The following is a 6,000-nucleotide window of genomic DNA, read 5'->3' on the forward strand; positions in this document are numbered from 1 at the left end:
GTTCCAACAATTCATAGTGCGGATCCCTTAATTTTATCATTCTAAAAACACCTTTGTGGGCAGGTGCATTGTCCTGAAGAAAGATGATTTTTCTTCTTCTACAAACCTGGTATTTTCTCACGAATTTTTTCGTTTAGTCTGGTTAAAAGATCGGAAGAATTTTCCCCGATTATTGTTTTACTCTTTTCAAGATAATTAATGAACAATATGCCTTTAGCATCCCAAATCACCGATGTCATGACTTTTCCTGCTGATGGAACGGACTTTGTTTCCTTTAGCGCAGACAACCAGCTTCTCTCCATTATTTTGACTGCTGTTAGGATTCTGGTGTGTAATGGTGAATCCAAGTCTCATCCATAGTAATAAATAGACGAAGAAAATCAGTTTTATTCTTGGTAAAACGCTCCAAGCACTGTTCAGAGATTTTCATTTGAGTGCGTTTTTGATCTGCTGTGAGCAAGCGCTGCACCATCTTGCGCAAAGCTTTTTCATATGCAATTCTTCATGCAGAATATATCCTACGCGTTCTTTTGAAATGCCTATAGTCTCAGCGATTTCACGCAGTTAGATTCGCCGGTTCATCCAATACCGTATCGTGCACGTGATCAATGATTTATGGTGTTACACTTTTTGGACGTCCTTCACGTGGATCATCTTCAAGGCTGGTACGGCTACTTTTAAACTCGGCAGCCCATTTCTTAATTGCCGAAAACGAAGGACAAGAGCGCCCATAAACTTTAGTGAACTTCGAATGAATATATTTTGGCGTTAAACCTTCTTTTCCAAAGAATTGTATAACCGCACGGTACTCAATTTTATCCATTTCAATGGATGCAGACAACACTTTTGCTTCAGACAGCTTTACAAAACAAACTACTTGATATAATGACTTGCAATTTCACATGGATGCTTAAGACAGATGTACCAACTTACCAACCTAGAAAAACAAAATCTCTTACCGATAGTGTTGCCATCTATGGTCGAGGCGGAGAACGTTTCAGACTACCCTCGTATATTCAGAATTCAGTGGTGTTATTTGGATTTCTGTAATTTAAGAAAATGAATAGCGTTTTAATAATATAAAAGATTAACGGATTCCTTTTAATGCACAATGAAATCGAATAAGTTTCTTTCTTACGTTAGCATAATATGTAGACACTGTCGTTTTGCGACGTATGCAGTGCAGATCAGGCCCTCTATAGCCGTTTCAGATATACAAATATTGTAAAAAATGATTTTCCAGACGTCACTGAGGACCAACAGTGGAAGAGTAAAAGTTACCAAACCTCGGTAGCCAAACGGGTTAGTAGAATACACAGACACGCAGTTAACATACATAATACAACGATCTCATAGCCTGAATTGCATTGGCCGTATATCCAAATAAATACACGAAACCGTAATGTTTTTTCTAAAGCGTACACACATTCACCAAAAATGTTGGACACCGCAAAGGGTTTTTCAAACCTTGTTTGTGCTCTAGTGTGTGTCATGAATCTAGTTTATCGGTGCTCTTTCCTACAATTTTAAGTAGAAAATTAAATATTAAGAGGAAATATTTCTTAATTTATGTATTAACAGCCAAATAAAATTATGAAGTGTAATTTAAATGCAAAATTTATTCGCTCCTCAGTTATCAGAACGCAGTATTGTGTGGTATTTCCTTGGGCATCGAGATCATAACCCTAAGCTCACTACGATATTACTGAACGATACTATATTTGTGTGATTTGCTTAAAACATTGTTATTATTTTTTTAAGGTCTATCTCTAATGCCGTGAAGATTCGAGGGACATGCATTGATAGCAGTTTGCCGTTTACAGTGCTTGTATGCTTTCTGTTCTAAATATCTGATTGTTCCCTTTGTAAACTCGACAAAACACAAACTCAGGATTAACATACAATATACCTGCGTGAGCTTACATTTCTCGGATATTTTCAACCAATCATAAACCCAGTTTAAATTTGATTTGAATACTTGATTTGAACTCTGGTATTTCCAGTCAAAGGACCTTCGTTAAGATGCGCAAAGGAAACGATGTGAGAAAAGAGCACAAATCATTGCAGATGAAGCTCTGGAATATTTTTGTTCTTGTTAACGTTCCCATGATGCGTAAAGCAGTTAAAGTTGGATTAAGTGAAACAACTGGCTTCATCAAAGTAAATAATTATTACCAACAATGGCGAAACTCGAGAAATACAGAAAAAAATATCAACTTTCCCTATATTGATAAATTATAAGCCATATTTGGCTTATATCACCTCATTTTGTGGACCCCTTTGTTATTCATGTACGACCATCTGTAGTTCTACTAATGAGATTGACGTCAGTGACAATTCCTTCCTTACTGCACGTACCTACCGCCTAATGGTGAAGAGCGGAGATGTTCTCCATTATACCAAGCAGGTTAGCATTGATTTAAACACTTGAGAGCTTCAGATTCGATGACCATAATTTCTTTTTATTGTATATCACCCTACAAGTATGCAATCAGAATTACGCTGAGCTCTGACCTGGCCATTCCAACCGTTGAAATTTTTGAAGTTTTTTTTTTTTTTAATAACTTAACTTCTGCCCCCTTTTACTATATTCTTTGCATAACAGGATAATACACTTGAAAATGTTGAGAAGTGTGTCAGCATAGCATCAAGCGACGTGGGGACGCGAGGAGGAGTTATATACACAGAATAACGTCATTTATAAGAAACTAAGTTGTGTAGCTTATTAGAAAAATATTTTCACTTCTCATATTATAAATCCACACTTGAATACATTTTTCCTTGAACATTATGAAAAAGAATCAAATTGTGCCACAAAAGGTAATGTGGAATCCATACACTTAGCAAATACTTATCCTTCGAAAAAACAAAATACTAATCGCCATACCAAGAGTGTGTTCAAACTATTAGAAAATGGGATGGATACTTAATTGGATTCCATCGTTTAATAGAACTCTGGCTGAGGACTGTATGGAAGAATAGTGTGTGAAATAAGAATGATAAAATAGCCACCAACGACATTGTTGTTGGTTCTTTGCAAATTTTCTATACATGCATGATATTCGAATATTTGTGGTATATTTAGTTACTTTTCACTGCATTCAGAACAGGGATTTGACCACCATCCCTATTTTGTGTGTCTGTTCAGTTCTTTCCACTTCCTGTCATCACTATTCAACTTTTCTGTTCCTCTCTTTCTATTTCTTTGCAGATTCCACTCTAATGCTTATTTGACTCTTTAGGCTTTCTTAGGATGTGTCCGCTCCATTGCCGTTATCGCTTATTAATATCATGCATTGTTGTTTTTTGCATAGTTTCCTGCCATAATTCTTTATTGAATATCATTTCCGAACATTTTATGTGTAGAACACCTCTAAAACATTTATTTATAAACTTTGCAGTTTCTTTCTAATTGCTTTTTGTTATCCATGTTTCTGATGCATATCATAGAACTTATTTAATACTCTGTGAAATAATCGGATTTTATTTCTTAAAACTGACATAGTAAATTTTTTGTACTCTCTGAATTTCGATTTTATATCTCCCTTTTCCTTATTATTGATCCCTAGGTAATTTTCTAAATTACGATTTTCTAGACTTTGACCATCCAGTGCATAGTTCGCTGATAATGCACAGTTGTAGAGTATCAGAAGTGCTGATGCTGGCAGGCTTTAGAAAATTTGGAATCGACTGGCAATAGAGAAAAAGGGTTGGGATATCATTTAGAGGTAACTATATGTGCCCTACTGGAATTTATAGAACCAAGACCTGGATGCTATAATAATGAGGATTGTACTACTAGAAGTTGGTAAGGTATGAAAAAAAACGTATTAAAGTTCTTGGGGCATGTTAAGGTAATGTGGCCAATCTAGATTACTAGTGTTTAAACTATTGTTAAGTGGGAGTATCCTTTATATGAGGCCTTGATTTAGAATTGAACATTATTTTGGTTAATATCTATACGGTATCAGCAGAGGAGTGATTACTTTGCACGTCAGTAAAGTGACAGAGTTCTCACGAAATAGTTCTATCGTGGCTTGAAGGTTCAAAATTCTCTGAAAACCTGTCAATCCAGGCACCGTCAATCTCATTGAGGATCTATGACTTTCCCCCTTTTCCCAGGAACTTGACTCTCTATTACTGTTATGAGAAGCCATCTCTTCATTCTTTCTATGTATACATAGTATTGCAGCTTTGTTCTGTAAATTATCTTACGGATTTTTAAAATCCTACCGATGCTTTCTAGGAATAGTATATCTGTGTACCCTTTCGGTGTCTGAAATCGTCAAGTCTCCTGACAATAATTTCGTAAAACACATTTAAAAAGCAAGCAGCTGTCCTTTTTTTACCAGATTTCTTCGCTCCCCAAGTTTCACATCCTTAGGATACTAGTGAAAAACAGCTGTAACCAGAATCTTATTTTTGAACCTCTAATGACGGATATATCCTCCAGGAATTTAATTGAAGAAACATGGTCTTGCTAGGGTTCGTTCGAGTCCTCTGTTCATAATGATATCATTAACTTTGTCAATAATTAGTTCTAACGCCTCTTTCATTACAGAGGAGTACTGCCATTGGCGTATTCAAATTGCTGACTGTTATAGAACCCCTACCGACTCGAGTCTTCTAAGCTCGTCGCTAGGTGCAGGTTTCTGAATACCACACAGCACAAGATACCTTTTGTTTTTAGATAGTGTATAATCCTAATCGCGACTGCCAATTTGCTTCTGACAAAACCTGTAATATGAATCTCACTGAGAAAAGTTGGACGTTGTTATTGTCAAGGATTAAGTGATTAGGATGGGATTTCCATAAAGAATTGACTCTTAGTTATGATTTCAAAATAAGGAGAGGACACTTTTTTGACTGAAACAGATATTTTGAGTTTAAAACTTCATATGCAGTATTTATACAGTTTCCATTTCTTTACGACACTTTTGGAAAATGGGTCTTTTGTTTTTAGATGGTATATAATCCTAATCGCGACTGCCAATTTGCTTCTGACAAAACCTGTAATATGTATCTCACTGAGAAAAGTTGGACGTTGTTATTGTCAAGGATTAAGTGATTAGGATGGGATTTCCATAAAGAATTGACTCTTAGTTATGATTTCAAAATAAGGAGAGGACACTTTTTTGACTGAAACAGATATTTTGAGTTTAAAACTTCATATGCAGTATTTATACAATTTTCATTTCTTTAAGACACTTTTGGAAAATGGGTCGCAAAGTTTATAAATTCGTAAGTCTATTGCATGTGCAGTGGATATATGCATGACTGAAACAAAAAATACCTAAACAGATTGATAATATGCAGCGGCCATCTGACATGGTAAGCGACTACAAATGGTCGAAGTCCGTGTTAAATGAAGTCTTGCAAGTTTGCATGGGGTTATCCTGAATAATCGAGTAGTGTTATATTATGAATAAATTATCCTGGCCGTTTCCTTTGAATTAAATAACGTAAATATAACGATTTATGCTGACGTTGCAAGGCACTGAAAATTAAACTGAACAAAAATATAATGAATTACAAAAACATGGCACTGTTTCAATATAGTACACAAACAAGAATATAGATGGCTCTTAATAAAAGTGAAAAAAGTCACATTTGAGATACGAGAATTTCGTATTGGACGCATAAAATTTATATTTCATTATATTCACAAATTCATGATCTCAAGAGAACACAAATAAGTGGTATATTCCTATTCTTTAGGTACAGTATAAATATCAAAGATTTACGAATAGAGCGAATTGAAAATGTTGAAAACGAAACGCAGTTTTTGGAAGCTAAAATATTCTCCAAGGTTCTAAGAATAATTTAGCTAAGAGACTCACTGGAGAAGTGGCCTCGAGGTTCTCACGAATTATTACAGAAGATTGAAAAATATGAAAATTGCTCTAATTTACCATGTATTAGGAAATGCAGCCTACAAGAAGGAATCCATCGGAGAAAAAGTGATCTGGTGCAATTCATTCGCTTCGTTCATCTTAAAAA

The 6,000-nt window shown here is 35.2% G+C and overlaps 1 long non-coding RNA gene across 1 annotated transcript in view; it reads left to right on the plus strand.

The window, feature by feature from the left end:
- LOC150104526 (uncharacterized) overlaps positions 1 to 3,700 on the plus strand; it is a 347,326-nt gene extending 343,626 nt beyond the window's left edge. The window contains exon 6 of the long non-coding RNA XR_016548569.1: positions 3,597 to 3,700. This is a non-coding gene — a long non-coding RNA (uncharacterized LOC150104526). The remainder of the gene's footprint in view (positions 1 to 3,596) is intronic.
- Positions 3,701 to 6,000: the final 2,300 nt, after the last annotated feature.

Source organism: Typopeltis vanoorti, chromosome 7, assembly GCF_054136105.1.
Source record: "Typopeltis vanoorti isolate ZY-2024b chromosome 7, IOZ_Tvanoo_1.0, whole genome shotgun sequence".
NCBI lineage: Eukaryota > Metazoa > Arthropoda > Arachnida > Uropygi > Thelyphonidae > Typopeltis > Typopeltis vanoorti.